General features: G+C 46.6%; 1 long non-coding RNA gene across 1 annotated transcript in view; it reads left to right on the plus strand.

Moving 5' to 3' along the window:
- The first annotated feature begins 11365 nt into the window (after positions 1-11365).
- The window catches only part of LOC136645546 (uncharacterized), a 28909-nt gene continuing 21756 nt past the window's right edge, over positions 11366-18518 (plus strand). The window contains exon 1 of the long non-coding RNA XR_010794145.1: positions 11366-11511. This is a non-coding gene — a long non-coding RNA (uncharacterized lncRNA). The remainder of the gene's footprint in view (positions 11512-18518) is intronic.

Here is an 18518-nt window from a genome sequence, read left to right on the forward strand (position 1 = left end):
GGTATCAGAAAAAAATTGCTTTCAGTTACTTCCAGCATCTCGCCAAGCAAGTGCTCCCCCATTGACCATTAGAAACAGCAGAGAACGGACTGTTCACAGCTGCAGCCAGCACTGAAGTGTCAGCTGCAGCTGTGGGGAGTTCATTCTCCATCCTCTCTGGTAGTCTGTGGGGGAGTGCTCATTTGGAAGACAATTCCCCATGGATTACCAGAGAGGGAGGAGAACAGACCGCGTACAGCTGCAGCTGGCAACAAAAGCAGCTACCCACAGATCTCGATAAATAATAAATCTAATCTCTAATAAATCTCCTCTAATTATTACAAATTTAACTGTACTTTGTGTGTGCGGGGGGGGGAATTCATGTGGCTCACAACAATTCCAATTTTTGCCTTGGTGGTCCGTGGACTCCAAAAGGTTGGGAACGAAGGCTTTAAATAATGGGGGAAGAAGTGCAGCTTTCTGCTGCACCTGACAAAATTTGTCCCTCTACACAACTTTGAAAAGTACAGAAGGTGTGTCCTTCCTTGCACCCTGGAGCAGTAATTCTCATATGATTGTGCCAGAAGAAATAGATTAATTAAAGCCACTTGTGAGCCCCGAAAAACCCAATGAAGGCTTCTGTGTGACTGTGTGACTAGCAGCATGTCAGTGCAGAGTGAATGGCATTGATGAGGACCAGCCCATGTCCTTCCTTGACCTGGGGCACTTGTAGCATAGCCTCATAATGGCTGAATGATGTTTTATGTAAACTGCTTTCGCCCCATGGAGCGAGGGGCCGAGATAGTTCAGCTGTTCACTTTGTTGCCTGGTCAGTCCTCCTACATATAATTGGTGCTGAGCATGCTAATTAGTTTTAATTGGCCAGTTTGCATTTCGGTTGTCAGGAGTTGTAATCATTATGCGTAATGGCTTCATGTAAGAAGTGTGGCAAGGAGCTGGCTGTGCTGTGGTCTTAATCCGATGTGCACAAACCGGATATCGTAGAGACCGGGCTGGCAACAGCACGCTAAAAACCATGTTTTCTTGCCTGAATCGACAGACAGTGAAGCCAGCCCAAGACATTTTGGTGAATTAAAATGGCCCCTTCTTCCCTGTGATCACCATAAGGGACAATCCAGTATTTGTTCTGCACAAACACAATTGCAATGAATTGGAACTGTGCAAGAGCAGAGCAAGACAGAGCAGTGGCGTACAAAGAAGATGGACAGGGAAGGGGGTCCAGCCCCAGGTGCCAGGCTGCAGGGGGGTGTCCAAGAGGCTGCCCCAAGATGGCAGAGGCAGCAGGGTTGACCCTGACTCAGTCACGATTTGGTTAGTGCTGGCTGCAGCTGCCTGCAAGAAAAGCATATTTATTGGTATGATTATATATACCAAGTTATATATAAATATACAAATATAAATATACAAACTTACAAAATTAGTACATATATATGTATATAATATGCAGGGGGGTTTCAGGTAACCGCAGAGTTGGGTCGTTGCCCCATCTGTGCCCCCCACCATCCCGAGTGGAAGGAAGGGGAGCAGGTCTCCCCTCACATCCAGAGGGTCCAGACCATGGGGGTGGGCGTTTGCCCATATCTGCGGTTTTGCCTATCTAAGGGGGTTCCAGAACCAAACCCCTACAGATATGAGGGCATGCCTGTATATACAAAGTTCCATAAAAGAAAATGTTCACTGTACTTCTTCTCTCACCATTATTATTATTCATTTCATAAATAATAATAATAATAATAATAATAATAATAATAATAATAATAATAATAATAATAACTTTATTTTTAGCCCGCCTTTCTCCCCCAAGGGACTCAAGGCGGCTTACAACAGGTTAAAACAGATTAAAAACATAATTTAAAAACAGATAAAAGCATATTAACACATATCATAAAAACAGCAGTCAGATAAAAAGTAGTAAAAAGGTAAAAAGAGCATAGAGCGGCAAGTCATAAAAGAATCAGGCCTGTAAAAAATTAAAAGATGTTGAAAAGATGTTAAAAAGGCCAAGAACTCAGAAGGCTTGTTTAAACAGAAGGGTCTTCAGGCCTCGCCGAAAAGTCTCAAGAGAGGGAGCCATTCTTAAGTCAAGGGGAAGGGAGTTCCATAGCGTTGGTGCCACTACTGAGAAGGTCCTATTTCTAGCCGCCGCCCCACATACCTCCCTAGGCGGCGGCACTTGTAAAAAGGCCTTCTCTGATGACCTAAGAGGACGAGCCGGATTGTACGGGAGTAGGCAATCTCTAAGATACCCTGGCCAGAGCAGTATAGGGCTTTAAAGGTCAAAACCAGCACCTTGAATTGGGCCTGAAAACGAATGGGCAGCCAATGTAGCCGCTGGAGAAGTAGACTGACGGAGTCAAACTGCCTACCTCCAGTAACCACACGGGCTGCCGTATTCTGCACTAATTGTAGTATCTGAACCGTCTTCAAGGGCAGCCCCACACAGAGCACGTTACAATAATCTAACCTCAATGTCACCGTGGCATGGATCACCGTGGCCAGGTCTGCATGATCCAAGTATGGCCGCAGCTGGCGCACCAGCTGAAGCTGAGCGAAGGCCCCCCTAGCCACAGCTGCCACCTGGGAATCCAGGAGCAATTGCGAGTCCAGGTGGACCCCCAAGCTGCGGACCTGCTCCTTCAGGGGGAGTGCAGCCCCATTCAGCGCAAGCCGATAGTCCAGCACCTGCATCGAGGATTTCTGAACCAGGAGAGCCTCTGTTTTATCCGGATTTAATTTCAGCTTGTTAGCCCCCATCCAGATCCTCACTGCCTCCAGACAGCACTCTGTCTGGAGCCACGGAGCCATTTCATGCCATGATGATTATTACTGAAAATAATTTTGTCATGGGGGATGCCAAAATTTTATGGGCCCTGGGGGACAAATGAACTTAGTATGCCACTGGGCACATATGCTGTTATTTTTTTAAATTGAAAAGTCGTTCTTTGTAGGAAGATGTGATCTTTTAAGATCCAAATACTGGGATTTTGTTGTGATTAAAGCCATTTCTGCCCAATGTTGTGTATACACAACAGCGGCCAAATGTGTACGCCTGTGGACTGGGCAGAAATGGGTTAAGGAGTGTCTCTAATACCTGTCTGGTAGTTCTTATATAAATACTTTTCTTGTATTCTGTACGTGAATTTATCTTCAGTAGTTGAAAATTGGTTTACTTTCTATAATTCTGCTGTGTTCTTGTAACTTCTGTTTATATGATGTTCAACTTAACTTCGTAAGGTGGCTTGAATGAAACTTCTTATAGAAAAGCAGGCTATAAATAATAGTAATAAACTTTTCAGATAGCTTGCTTCTAGCCCTCTGGCTACTACAGCACTTTCATCTGTAGACATGAGCTGATGATAACGCTTATCTCTATGGCATGGAAAAGTTCACTTGCTGATTTCTATATAGTGTATCAAGGTTCGCCTGCTGACTTCTAATGGCTTTTGTCTGTTGATAACAGGACAGGAATAGTCCAGGACAAGCTTCTTGAAGAACAAAAAGAAACAGACATCCTGGCAAAAGAAATGTAATTTTGTAAGGAATATAAAAGCGCTGAAAATCAGTGATGCCAAGAAAAGAATAGAATATGAGGTGCACATGGCCAAAAGCATCAAGGCAAACAATAAAGTTTTTTTTTTTTAATACATCAAAGCATGCAACCTGCTAGGGAGGTGACTGGACTGCCAGAAAAGACAAGGGAAGCTTAAAGTGGATATGGAGATTGCAGAGAAGCAGAATGAATTCTTTGCATCTGTCTTCAGTATAGAAGTAGGGCAGATTCCTTTGCCTGAGCCAATCGTCCTCGAGAGAGAGTCTGAAGAAATGGATTAGATAACGGTGACAAGCAATGAAGTTCTGGAGTATAGTGTCAAATTTAAAAAAATAGTCAATTACTGGGTCCAGTCAGCATCCACTCAAGAGATCTTAAGGAATTCAAATGTGAAATTGTTGGTCTTCTAACAAAACTCTGTATCTTGTCTTTTCAATCAGCCTCTGTGCCAAATTACTGGAAGCTAGCCTGCGTAAGACCTCTATTTAAAAAGGGATCCAGGGCGCATCTGGGAACCCACAGGCTGGTTAGCTTAATTTTTGTTCCAGGTAAACTAGGAGAAAGCATAATTAAACTAAAATTGTTAAGCATATAGAAGAACAAGGCTTGTTGAAGCAGAATCAGTATGGTTTCTATATAGGAAAGTCCTGCCTCACTGACCTTGTAGAGTTCTTTGAGAGCGTCAGTGTGGATGGAGGTAATCTGGTTGACACTATATATTTGGATGTTCTAAAAGCTTTTGAGAAAGCCTTTTACCAATGGCTCTTGTGTAAAGTCAGCAGTCATGGCATAAGAGGCCTTTTTATGAATTGGTAACTTGCTAAGAATAGGATAATTAGTCTGTGGAACTCCTTGCCACAGGATGTGATGATGGTAGCTGGTCTAGATGCCTTTAAAAGGAGATTTGACAGATTTTTGGAGGAAAAGTCCATCACAGGTTACAAGCTGTGATGGGTCTGTGCAACCTCCTGGCTTTAGAAATAGGCGACCACAGATTGCCAGGTGGTCAATCTGTGAGTGACAACAGAATATAGGTCTCTTGTTGTCTTGGGTGCTCTCTGAGGGCCCAATCCTTTTTAAAAAATTTTTTTTATTAATTTCAAAAACAAATATAAACACACACACACACACACACACACACACACACACACACACTTCACTAAACACACACACAAAAAAGGGTGCAGGAAATCATATATCATTATTATATATCACTAAAATTAATAAATCATTACATATCTCCTAATCAATGGGGGCCCAATCCTATCTAATTTTCCAGCGCTGATACAGCTGTGCCAACAGGATGTGTGCTGCATCCTGTGGTGAGGTGATGGTCACGGAGGCTTCCTCAAACAAAGGGAACATTTGTTCCCTTACTCCTGGGCTTGCATTGTGGCTGCATCAGCACTGGAAAGTTGATTGGTCATCTGGTGGACCACTGTGAAATGCAGGAAGCTGGCCTAGATGGGCCTTTTGGGGGCTCTACATGGGGCCTATGGGGCTCTTCTTATGTTCTTATATTCTTATGATACAGAGAATAGGAACAGATGGTCAATTTTTACAATGGAGGAAAGTAAGAAGTAGCTTCCTCAAGGATTTGACATAAGATGGGTGCTCTCTCACTTTTCCACCAATGATCTGGAGTTAGGGGAAAGCATCGAGGTGGCCAAGGCTGCACAGGACACTAAACAGGGTGGCAAAAACCAAAGCAGATTATGAAAAGCTCTCAAAAGGATCTCTCCAAATGGCATGTATGGCAAATGCAGTTCAATGCCCATAAGTGAAGCACATGAGGGTTAAAAAAAATCCCAACTTCACATATAAACTGTTGGGCACCTGAGCCGTCAGTGATGAATCAAACAAGAGATCATGGAATTGTGTGAACTGCTCAGTGTGAAGCGGCAGCTACGAAGAAGGCAAATTCCACATTGGGGTAATTAGGAAAGGTATTGAGAATAAGGCTGCCAGTGTTATATTGCCCATATACTATGTTTTTTTTTTCCCCTTTACCTTGGGGCTGCCTCATCACTGGACAGTTGGTTAGAATTTGGCTGTTATGCATGGTGTAGACAGAATGGGATTTTTCTCTCTCACACAATAATGGAACAATAGGTTAGCCAATGAAATTGATGGGAGATCCAGGACAGAAAAGAGGAGGTACAGGGCCTACTGTAAGATTGTAGGGGAGCTCTGGCAACAGCAGTCCATCTTTGTCTTCCCTCAGTACTGCTTTTCAGTTCTTGGCTGGTGTGCAGTGGCATAATTTGGGGTGTGTGTGGCATAGGTCAATTTCCCTGGGTGCCACGCCTGGGTGGGTGTCAGGGGTGCCTTTCTGAGGTTCAGGGAGGCAGTGCGTGCTCAGAAGCCCTACTGGAAGTTTTGCTAAAACCACAAGTCCTTTCTAAAGCCTCCAGAAGGCCTTCTGAAGCCCAGGAATGTTGGGCATGGCCAGCCAGAGGGCTTAGAATATAACTTCTGTTTTTTGTTGGAAGTGCTTTTCTTAGACCTTCTGGGGGTATGTTAAAATTTTTGGGCCCCAGGGTGCTGGATGTTGTAGCCACGCCACTGGTGGTGTGTCATCTGATGCTGCCTCAGGGATGGAGGCATCTAGAATGATTAAATGACGTTAGGGAAATAAGGAGAGTGGGGGGAAAAAAACAGGGCAAAACTACTGTAATTAAATGTACAAAAATGTAAGTCTTACGTAAAAAGGCAGGAAGCCCTTCCGATTTCCAGTCTGCCTCTTCTTTATGCTCCCAATCAACCCACCTGGGGATTTAGGAATTATGGGCAGCAACTGGTCCTGAGCAGAAACTCAGGAGTTGGCAGAGCAGCTGCTTCAGGAAGAGAAAAGCAAATGACAAGCAAATTTGCTTTTTATGTTTACTTGCTAAGTGGAGAGGAAAGGAGGAGACAGGGGACTGGATTGGGTGGTGCTTCCTGCTTTAAGAGCCACAAGACCAAAGAGACGCACAGAGCCAGTCCATGACTGTCAATTGTGGGCTGATCTGTTAGGGGGGCTGAAAGCAGAAGCCGGGTAGGGTCACCAGTGGACAGAAATAATTGACCTGCTTGCTCCTGTGCATCTAACAGCAGCATAATCCGCAGGTGATACTTTTCAAAGCACCTTGAGAATATTAACTCCAGCCAGTGTTTGCAAGGGAGAGTGAAAAGGGTCATTAACCCAATACTGTCAAATATCCTCTTCTCCTCCCTTGGCTTTATACTTGTTATAAACATGTGGAGTTTTTCCTCCCTCCATCATCTCTAAAGAAAAGGTGTCTGGGCCCTCCTCCAGCTAATTCATCAAGTGCGTCTCTATTTAGAGGGTGAAAGCACATTCATAAATGCTCAAGCAGCATTTGACACAAGTCAACTACTAAGTTCAACAGCCTGCCACAAATAACAAACCAATCCTTAACCCTGCTGTCAAGCTCTTCTCTCAAGAACAAACATGATGGATTATGCGGAACAACTTTGAAGATCTAGCAGATGGGCAATTTGTTGGTGCAGCTGCACAAGGGGTTTCTTTCTGCTGCTTGGCCGCCAGCCGCCAGCTAAGGTGAGCTTACGCAATGGACAGGGACATATTAGCATTCAGGTACAAGAGAGAATTAAAGGTACCACAGCCATGTCCTCCTTGGCATATGCTTTCTGTATTTCCCACTGTCCCCCCCCCCCCATTATTGTAATATGCTCTGTTGGGGGGGGTCACCCTTGAAGATGGTTTGAAAGCTGGAGTAGAAAGTGGCAACCTCTCACATGATGGACAAAGGTAATTGAGATGTTACGTCATAAACAGGATCTCAAAGGGGTATGTGTGTCCCATTTTTAATTTTAAAAAATCACAACACAACTCACTTTAGCAAACTAGCCATTGTAAAGCAGGGAAGAGAGGGAAATTATATTGGCATTGACACCCCTCAGTCTCGGGAGACTATGGTATCATGCTCTGAAAAGTGGTTCTGGAACAGCATCTAGTGTGGCTGAAAAGGCCAATTCGGGAGTGACAATCCCTTCCACACTGGGAGAAAGTGCAGTCTGTCCCTGGTCTGTCTCCCTGGCTATGGGCCTTCCTTCTTTGCCTCTTAGCCTCAGACTGTTGGCCAAGTGTCTCTTCAAACTGGGAAAGGCCATGCTGCACAGCCTGCCTCCAAGCGGGACGGTCAGAGGCCAAGGTTTCCCATTTGTTGAGGTCCACTCCTAAGGCCTTCAGATCCCTCTTGCAGATGTCCTTGTATCGCAGCTGTGGTCTACCTGTAGGGCGCTTTCTCTGCATAAGTTCTCCATAGAGGAGATCCTTTGGGATCCGGCCATCGGCCATCTGTTTCAGCAGTGCATACATGCTAGAGATTCCAGCTTGTTCCAGGACTGTGTTGTTTGGAACTTTGTCCTGCCAGGTGATACCGAGGATGTGTCTGAGGCAGTGCATATGGAAAGCATTCTGTTTCCTCTCTTGTTGTAAGCAAAGAGTCCACGACTTGCTGCAGTACAGAAGTGTACTCAAGACACAAGCTCTGTAGACCTGGATCTTGGTATGTTCCATCAGCTTCTTGTTGGACCACTTTGTGAGTCTGGAAAACGTGGTAGCTGCTTTACCGATGCGCTTGTTTAGCTCGGTATCGAGAGAAAGAGTGTCGGAGATCATTGAGCCAAGGTACACAAAGTCATGGACAATCTCCAGCTTATGCACAGAGATTGTAATGCAGGGAGGTGAGTCCACATCCTGAATCATGACCTGTGTTTTCTTAAAGCTGATTGTCAGTCCAAAGTCTTGGCAGGCCTTGCTAAAACGATCCATGAGCTGCTAAAGATCTTTGGCAGAGTGGGCAGTGACAGCTGCATCGTTGGCAAAGAGGAAGTCACGCAGACATTTCAGCTGGACTTTGGACTGGAGAGGTTGAAGAGCTTTCCGTCTGATCTGGTCCGGACAGAGATACCTTCTGCTGCAGTTCCAAAGGCCTGCTTCAGCAGGACAGCGAAGAAAATCCCAAACAAGGTCAGAGCAAGAACACAGCCCTGCTTCACTCCGCTTCGGATGTGAAAGGGGTTTGATGTGGAGCCATCAAAGACTACAGTGCCCTTCATGTCCTTGTGGAAAGACCTGATGATGCTGAGGAGTCTGGGTGGACATCCGATCTTGGGGAGAATCTTGAAGAGGCCGTCCCTGCTGACCAGGTCGAAAGCCTTCGTGAGATCTATGAAGGCTATAAAGAGTGGTTGTCGTTCCCTGCATTTCTCCTGCAGCTGTCTAGGGGAGAATACCATATCAGTGGTGGACCTGTTGGCTTGGAATCCGCACTGCGATTCTGGATAGACGCTCTCTGCAAGTACCTGGAGCCTCTTCAGTGCAACTCAGGCAAACAGCTTTCCTACAGCGCTAAGGAGAGAGATGCTGCGGTAGTTATTGCATTCATCCCTTTTGCCTTTGTTCTTGTACAGCGTGCTGATGTTTGCATCCCTCATGTCCTTTGGTACTCCACCTTCTCTCCTGCAGAGTCAGAGGATTTCATGCAGCTCAGTGGCAATGATCTCTTTGCAGCACTTTAGGACCTCAGCAGGGATGCTGTCTTTCCCAGGTGCCTTGCCAGAGGCAAGGGAGTCCAGGGCCACGTGAAGTTCTTCTAGGGTTGGTTCACTGTCCAGCTCCTCCAACACAGGCAGGCACTCAATGTTGTTAAGCAATTCTTCAGTAACTACGTTTTCTCCGGAATACAGCTCAGAGTAGTGCTGCACCTAGCGTTCCATCTGCTGTGCCTGGCCCTGGATGACCTCGCCTTTGGCAAACTTCAGAGGGGCAATTCTCTTCTGCGTTGGACCTAGGGCCTGCTTGATACCATCATACATCCCCTTTATGTTGCCCATGTCAGCTGCTATCTGTATCTGGGAACAGAGTTGGAGCCAGTAGTCGTTAGCACATCTCCTGGCAGTCTGCTGGACTTTGCTGCGAGCAGCTCAGAGGACCTGCAGGTTGCGCTCACTGGGACAGGCTTTGTATGCTGCTAGAGCTCCACTCATCAGCTCCACTCATCAGCACTGTATGCTGCAGCTCCACTCATCAGCAGGACTTGTCACTCTCATCAATGCATATGTGCCAACTCTGCCATCTCCAGCAGAAGATAAAGACAAATTCTACAGCGACCTGGCCACCACTATCAAGAAAGTCCCCAAGAAAGAATCATTGTTCATCCTTGCCGACTTCAATGCTAGAGTTGGTGCTGATCACAGTTCGTGGCCCACTTGCTTAGGTCAGTTGGGCACTGGGAAGATGAATGAAAATGGCCAACACCTGCTGGAGTTTTGCTGTCATCACGGTCTCTGTGTCAGCAACACGTTCTTCAACACGAAGCTCTGACCTGGAGTGTCTTGGAGACACCCAAGATCAAAGCACTGGCACCAGCTTGACCTGATTCTCACCAGACGCTCCAGCCTTCCCAGCATCAAGATCACACGCAGTTATCAGGGTGCTGCCTGCGACACTGACCACTCCCTGGTGTGCAGCAGAGTGAAACTGCAAACAAAGTGACTGTATCACACGAAAAAGGAAGGAAGAACTCGCATTGACACCAGCAAGACCTGGGATCAGGGAAAAGTGGAGGAATTTGCACGAGCTCTTGAGGAAATTCTTCCAGGCCTGGTCAATGCAAATGCATCCAACAGATGGGAACATTTCAAGAATGCTGTTTACAACACCGCCGTGTCTGTATTTGGCAAGAAGACCAACAAGACGGCAGACTGGTTTGAAGCTCACTCTGATGAGTTGACACCAGTCGTTGAGGAAAAGAGGAAATTATATTGGACCAAACATAACAAGAGCCTTAGTGGGTCAGAGTAAGGGTCTGCCTAGTCTAGCATCCTCTTTCCAACAGTGATGGGGAGGTATCATTTAGTTCGGGGGTAGACAACCTACGGCCGTGGGCTGGATCTGGCCCACCACCAAAAATCATCTGGCCCACAATCTCAGAAAGACCCAGCCTGCGGTGATCCTAAAAAGAGCCAGGGTGGGGTAGTGGTTTGGGAGGTGGACTTAGACCTGGATGATCCAGGTTCAAATCCCCCCTTGGCCACAAAGCTTCCTGGGTGACCTTGGGCCAGTCACTTTCTCTCAGCCTCACCTACCTCACAGGGTTGTTGTGAGGACAAGAAGGAGGGGAGGAGCAGCTGTGTAAACCGCCCTGAGCTCTTTGGAGAAAGGGCGGTATAAAAATGTGAAAAAATAAAATAAATAAAAAATAAAAAGAATTCAAGTTTGTAATTCCATCTCTGTAAGACTTGCAGTGTGAGTAGAACAAGGGCAGAAGCTTCATTTGAGTGTCATTCTCTGTCTGGTCATGTGTCTCTCTGCTCCATGCGCATGTCTTTTTTCTTAGCTCTGTGGCCTAATTGGGAGGCTCATGCGTGCGTATCAAAGGCTCATTCATTCCTATTATTGGTGGACCCAGTGTCTGGCCCCTATGCAGAAGAAGACTGGCAACCTCTAATTTAGCTGTTGTATAGCAGAATTTGCTTAATCTCCTTTTCATGTCATCTAAGCGAGTGGCCATCACTGCATCTTTTGGCACGTGGTACATGTACATGGTATTTGCTTAACTGGTATTTGCTTAACTTTGGTATTTGCATGTACATGGTACATGTACATGGTATTTGCTTAACTGGTATTTGCTTAACTTTGGTATTTGCATGATATTTGCTTAACTAGTTTGACAGTGGTTGTTAGCTGCACTGCAAGTCCTGTTCTTGGGACAGAAGGGCAGGATATCACATTTAAAAGAAATAAAAAATCTGTTGTTTCCTCCAAAGGAATTGGCCTTTAAAGCCTTTCGTGAGCATCCCATTGTTTGAGATTGTTGGTATGCAACATATGTTGGTCAGCATCCTGATGCTACTCACATGGGAAATGTGCAAAGCATGGCGTCATGGAGAGAGATTAAGCAACTTGTCTAAAGGCATAAAGAGACAAGGTAGGAATAGATCCTTATAAATTCTCTCTCCTGCTTATGTCATTGAATTCCCTCATCCATACTTGATTCCATGGATGTCTTTGCTAGATAAGATTTTCACAGTCACCAGTGTATCCATCATACAGACAGAAAACAGCTGTAAGTGTTAAGTGCCTTGGCTAGACTCAGGTCTCGATTAGACACTTCCTGGCTCCGTTTGTTGTTGGTTGTTTCAAAAATACATATGCTCTTCCTTTTTGGCAGAAGAAAGAGTAAACAAGAATGATAATGATATTCAAGTAAAGTAGATAGAAACATTGCACCCTCCTTCCTGATCTTAATCATATTTAGCATTTATATAGCACTTCTCATAGGCTGCTAGGGAACCAGAGGCATGTATTGAGTGCTGCCTGATATACTGTGCACAATGATTGTTTTGGTCAGTGGGTTGCAGCAGGGAGACTCCAACTTCACAATTCTTGGGAAACCAGGGTTGGGAAATACATCCTATCAAAAAGTGTTTCCGGTTAAGGGAACCTTGGTGGAAAACCAGAGATGCAGAACCTGATGGAGAACTCCCCTGTGAAGGTTGGAGTGGAGAATCATATGATAAGGGCACACTAGTTAGTTTCCTGTCCTCAGAGGGGCAAAGCCTCAGAAGAAAGCTCCCACACTGTTTGCTACAGGGGCTCCTGGGATTCCCACAGGAAGTCTGCCAGAGGTTGACTGGCAGTGCAGGAAAAGGGACTAGCGTGGGTTCCATTGCCCTGGATTGCACAGACTGTTCTTCTCCTGTTTGCTTCCTTGCCCCTTGGCAGGGGTTCCCTAGCTGAAATGTGCTCTGCCTGCCACAACTCAGGAACAATGTAAACAGGTGTGACGAGAGTCAATGCTATCATTAGGACAGGGTGCAGACCTCAGGGGCATAGTACCGATCTTTCAGGGGCACAGTTTTATACAAATTATTTTTTAACCCATATAAAAATGCAACTGTAATAGATGCAAACTGCAAAAATGCAATAAATATATATTTTTTTATTTTACGATCAATACCACAACATACATAAAATATGTCCTGCATGTGAATTCACAACAGAAGTCAGTGATGTTAGGAATTGTTCGCAGAACAAGAAGAAGGCAAAGAATGCACTGACTCGAGACCATCAAAACATACAAAGATGAACATCCAACAACTGGAAGAAGCTGTGCTTTGCAGGGGAGCATGGAGAGCATATGCCACCAAGTCGTGAAGAGTCAGACACGACTGAATAGATAAAACACACTCACACAAGATACACAGGCGGACCTTGATTTCTGTGGATTCAGTGACCATGGTTGGGGGGAGGGGCTGTGTCCTTGTGCCTTCTGTGCCGATTCCATTACCTTATTTTTTGTGGTTTTGTCTACAAAGCGAAACAAAGCTAAATTATTGCTGAAATGAAGAGCAATTGAACCAACCTGCATGCTAGATGGAGACTAACTGAACATGAACAGGAAGTGCTTCCTGTTAATGTTGAGTAGCAGCCCAGTCCTAAAGTTGGCGGCTCCGTTGGGTGTAGTGGCGCCAAAACGGCTACCGCAGCATCCAGCAGCATCGCCTAGGCTTCTGGAGGTTTCCTGAGGGGAAGAGGACAAAAGTCCCCTGGGGAAAACCCCAAGCCCTACAGTGGGGCTTCTCAAGTCTGTGACAGCTATTTTGCTGGCACAGACTTGAGGGACACTGTGTCAGGCTGAAAGGCCCGACATGGAGTTCATGACCCTGTGGAGCAGAGCTCCAGTGGTCCCACTATAATGCGACTTCCAGGTTCTCCCCCGAAGGAGGAGGTGCTCACTGGGGCTTCTTCTTGCCCCCAAAGAAACAGGGAGCATGAAGCTGCCAGCACCTACTCCTCTGGGGAGAATCCAGAAGTGACTGCCTTGCATCACTTGCAGTGCAAGGCAGTCACTTCAGGGTTCTCCCTGTGACAGGGGGCACATTCATGGCTTCTTCATGGGGGATGCAAAGCTGCCAGCAGCACCTTCTGCAGGGAGAACCCAGAAGGACTGCCTTCTAGTCCAAGGCAGTCCCTTCTGGGTTCTCCACGGAGGAGGGGTCCTTGCTGCAGCTGCTTCTTGCACCCTTCAAGCTGCTTCTTGCTCCCTTCAAGAGGAGCTTCCACAGGAAAAGGAAAAGGGGGTCATGAAGCCACCAGCACCACCTCCTCCAGGGAGTAACCCAAAAGTGACAGTCTTCTGTCTCTTGCAGTGCAAGGCAGTCACTTCCGGATTCTTCCTGCAGAAGGGCCGCTTGCTGCAGTGGCTTCACACCTTCGCATAGCAGCCAGGGCAGGTGGCTTCACACCCCTGTTCCTTTTCCAGTGCAGAAGGAATGGCCACAGCAGCTAGGGAAGGTGCCCCTCAATCTCCACCCTAGTTATGCCTCTGGTGTCCTGCAGGTCGTGTGCAGGCTTGTTGCTTGTTGCTCTTTAGTTCAGCAAGGATTTTGCTTTGTTTAAGGCAGAATCAACAAAACTAAGGCAATGGAATGTATGTGGGGAGCCTGGGGGGGGGCTGCTTCTGTATTTGAATAGTGTCTCCAGTATCCATGGTTTCCATATCCACAATGTGTGTGTGTAAGTAGCCTTGCATAGAGCACAAAATAGCCTGGCCCCAGCCCTGATTGTGCCTCAGTGAAGCCTGGAGGCTGGAAAAGTGGCAGATCTGCCCTTCTCATGAGTCTGACTTGGGGATTGGTCAAAATTCCTTTCTAATATTAAATTTGATGAAGTGGTTGGCCATGACTTCATAGTGACTCTTGAGCCCAGTTCCAGGGGGTCTGGGAAGGCACCTCAGCCATCCAGCTGCATCTTCCATTGAGGCATCAGGGGGTGGAGATGGTGGGCTTCCAGACAGGCTGGGGATCTCATCGCCTGCCAAAGACGAAGTGCTGCTCAGAGAGCAGAGTGAGTCCAAGGGTGTTGTGGACAAACAGGACTGGCACCTGGTAGACACAAAGTTATACCAGGCATTAGAACCAACTCACTGATGAGGTGAAATGAAGCAGAGCTGAGCACTGCAGAGAGGCTTCTCCCAAGTGTGTATGCACCCCCCCTCCGAGAACCCATAATCCTATGACATGAGCTGTGAAATGGGGTTCATCCCTGCAGGTACAGGAAGTGATGTCAGGGCTGATATAGCCTCAGAAGGGGCCAAAACATGGCAGACATAAGGCTTCTGTGATGCCAGATCCCCCACACCTACGAGGAAAGCTGTGGGTCTGAGGTTGATGCTATGGGAAAGTGCTGTGGTTCCCAAACTGAGTTGTGGCTCCCCAGGCAGACATGGAAACCGGCCTAGGGAGCCTCAGAGTCCTTGTGAAAAATCCACCACTCTGTACAATGTATAGGATTGAAGCCCTAATGGGGAGGCATGGCCAATGGCCCTCCTGCTTAAGGGAGCAGCCAGTTCCAAAAATTGGGGTACCACTGGGCTAGTGGCAAGAGGGGAGAGGCTGCCACTTACTTCCCTCTTGCAGCCCACTTCTTCTCCCGCAGTATATCTTGCAGAACATGTTGCTGTAGTTTAGAATGGAGAAGACTGAACTTGCTGCAAAGACGAGACAAAGGACCAAGTGAACTGATGTGACAAAGCCAAGAAACTGGAAGACCCTCCAGTTCCCATGAGGTCTCTGACTAAGAGAGAGGCTGCTCACCAGTCCATATAACTTTCTTTGTTGAGGACCTGGTTGTGGGGCCATGAGCCTGCAACACAAACAGGAAAAGAACAAGACACTGAGGAAATGTGGGGTGGCAGGATATCTGGTCTTCTTTTCTTTTGAATTCATACGTTGTTACTTTTCAGTTTCCGACTACCACACGTATTCCACTGCTGCTTGATTCTTAGGGGGATCCCCAGATTTGGGGGCTACTTTTCATTTGGGGGAGGTTTCCTTTCTTCCATGTAGGCTCTTAACTTTGGGTGCTGGCAGTGTGAGCTACATTTTCCATGTTTATTCCCAGTTAAAAGGGTGAAGCAGAGCGATAGGTGTCAGTCATTAACTGCTTAGGCACTCCACCTTCAAGCCCTTCTCTATTCACTTACATGTGTGAACAGTCCTAGGGGATGAACCTGAAGAGTTCTGGCAACCCTCCTTTGTGGTCCTGAGGTCTAGGCTAAAAAGCTAGTTCCTACATTCAGAAGATAACACTAGTGAACAGGTTCAGGGGAGGGCACCGGGACACAGGTTGTGTCTGTTGTCTTGTGTGCTCCTTGGGGCATCTGGTGGGCCACTGTGAGATACAGGAAACTGGACTAGATGGGCCTTTGGTCTGATCCAGCAGGGCTCTTGCTATGTACTTATGTTCTAGGTTCAGTTCCTCCTCTTTGGGTGAGTATTGACTGCAGGGAGACCCCTAAGTCAGACCAGGATTCATCTTTCTTCCCACACTGAGGCTTTCCCCTTACCCAAGAGTGGTAAACCAACCTGAAACCCCAAATGGGGAAGAGAAGCAGAAACAGGAGCTGCACCAGCCATGCAACAAAGTCATGGCAGGGCATGTCTATCACAAGCACAAACATGATGCTGCCTTGTGACCAAAGACCAAGAGCTGCTCGGGCAGTTTCTGGATCAGACCTGGACTCTCCTTGGGAAAAACCTCTGGCATCACAAAGAGCCCAGCTCTGATTGGTTCAGGGGACCCTTGTGCTGAAAACACAGCAAATTGACTGCTTTTAGGTTGCCCATAAGGACCTTCACTCCTGATCAGATAGCTGGGGGAGCAAAGAAGTAAGCTCCTCAGGGCAGAGACCAGTTTGGTTTGCTTTTTGCTGTAGTTAAGCCAACTTTTGTAAAATCACCAAGCACCTTGATGGTACAGTATATAACAGTTACACAACTTTCCTCGCCTTCTGGCAGGATGATACTGGCAACCAGCTTCACAAGTGGGTAACATGTACGTACCCTTGTAGCAGGCCAAATGGCCACCTGACTTCACCCAACATTTGCAAATGAATCCACGTTGTGGGTTTTGTGAGCCCAACTCAGTTGGAAGTTTCCTTTCTGCTTGTCCCCTACTTGGCAATGCAGCACTCCACCAGCTGAGCAGTTCAGAGGAAGGCACACAAGATAAGAAAAACCCGATAAAAAGAGCAAACAAAGTGAAAGTGTGAAGTGGCTTTGGAGGTCAAATGGGTGAAACATGAGGTCTTTGCCTGATAGCAGGCCATCTTTCCTGGAACAACCTTGGCTTGGAATGCTCTCTGCCCTTTGAAGAGATAAGTCGAATCGACCCTTGATATTGTGTTTCTTTGGCCAAGGTTTGGGAAGAAGGGAAAGGCAAAAGAGGTCTTGCATGTGTATGATTGCAAATACAAATGTGTATGATTGCAAATGATTTCTAGTATATACTAGAAAACCAGGGGTGTCAAAGCATAAGGCCCAGGGGCCGGATGCGGTCAGCGGAAGCTCTTTATCTGGCCCTCGGGCTCTCAGTTGCTGAGGTGTCACTGCTGGAAGGGCAGCCCACACAGTCATTGGGCTCTCCCACATCTTGAAAATATTTCTGTCATTTGTAGCTAATGAGTTTCTAAGTGAGGAAAAAGTATTTCTGTTTAATGACGTCACTTCCTGCCTAATGACATCACTTCTGGCCCTCAGCAGGCATCATTAATGCTATTAACTGGCCCACCTCACCCCAGCAGTGTCTGTTCTGGTGGCCGTCTGCTGATATTCATTTGCATCTTTTTAGATTGTGAGCCCTTTTGGGACAGGGAGCCATTTGGTTATTTGATTTTTCTTTGTAAACCGCTTTGTGAACTTTTAGTTGAAAAGCGGTATATAAATACTGTTAATAATAATAATAATAATAATAATAATAATAATAATAATAATAATAATAATAATAATAATGAGAGTCTGGTCCAACAAGAAGCTGATGGAACATACCAAAATCCAGGTCTACAGAGCTTGCGTCCTGAGTATACTTCTGTACTGCAGCGAGTCATGGACTCTTCGCTCACAACAGGAGAGGAAACTGAACGCATTCCACATGCACTGCCTCCGACGCATCCTCGGCATCACCTGGCAGGACAAAGTTCCAAACAACACAGTCCTGGAACGTGCTGGAATCCCTAGCATGTATTCACTGCTGAAACAGAGACGCCTGCGTTGGCTTGGTCATGTTGTGAGAATGGATGATGGCCAGATCCCAAAGGATCTCCTCTATGGAGAACTCGTGCAAGGAAAGCGCCCTACAGGTAGACCACAGCTGCGATACAAGGACATCTGCAAGAGGGATCTGAAGGCCTTAGGAGTGGACCTCAACAGGTGGGAAACCCTGGCCTCTGAGCGGCCCGCTTGGAGGCAGGCTGAACAGCATGGCCTTTCCCAGTTTGAAGAGACACTTGCCCAACAGACTGAGGCAAAGAGGCAAAGAAGGAAGGCCCATAGCCAGGAAGACAGACCACGGACAGACTGCACTTGCTCCCGGTGTGGAAGGGATTGTCACTCCCGAATTGGCCTTTTCAGCCACACTAGACGCTGTTCCAGAACCACCATCCAGAGCGCGATAACATAGTATTCCAAGACCGAAGGTTGCCAACTCAATAATAATAATAATAATAATAATAATAATAATAATAATAATAATAATAATAATAATAATAATAATAAAAAATAATTCAACCCACTGTATGAAGTGAGTTTGACATTCCTGTAGTAAACCACTGCCATTAGAGCAGTGCTTCCCAAACACCTACAAGGGAGTTGGGAGCACTGAAAGTTGTTGTGGGGGAGGTAGAAGGCAACAGCACTATCCCCAGGACTGCGCTGCTGTTGAGGACAGGAGGGTTTTTTAATCTTACTTGCAGCCAGTGCTGCAGTCCAGGGAGTCCAGGGGGGTCCAGAGAGTCCTCCATAGTGCTTAAGTCTAAAGTCTGGAGGAGGAGACACTGGTGGCTTCATGCCCCCTGTTCCTTCTCCTGTGGATGCCTTACATGTTGCACACCCCCCCCCCCCGGCATAGCATATGGGGCAGGTGCCTCTCCAGTTC

This window comes from Tiliqua scincoides, chromosome 3 (genome assembly GCF_035046505.1).
Source record: "Tiliqua scincoides isolate rTilSci1 chromosome 3, rTilSci1.hap2, whole genome shotgun sequence".
In the NCBI taxonomy this organism is placed as follows: domain Eukaryota; kingdom Metazoa; phylum Chordata; class Lepidosauria; order Squamata; family Scincidae; genus Tiliqua; species Tiliqua scincoides.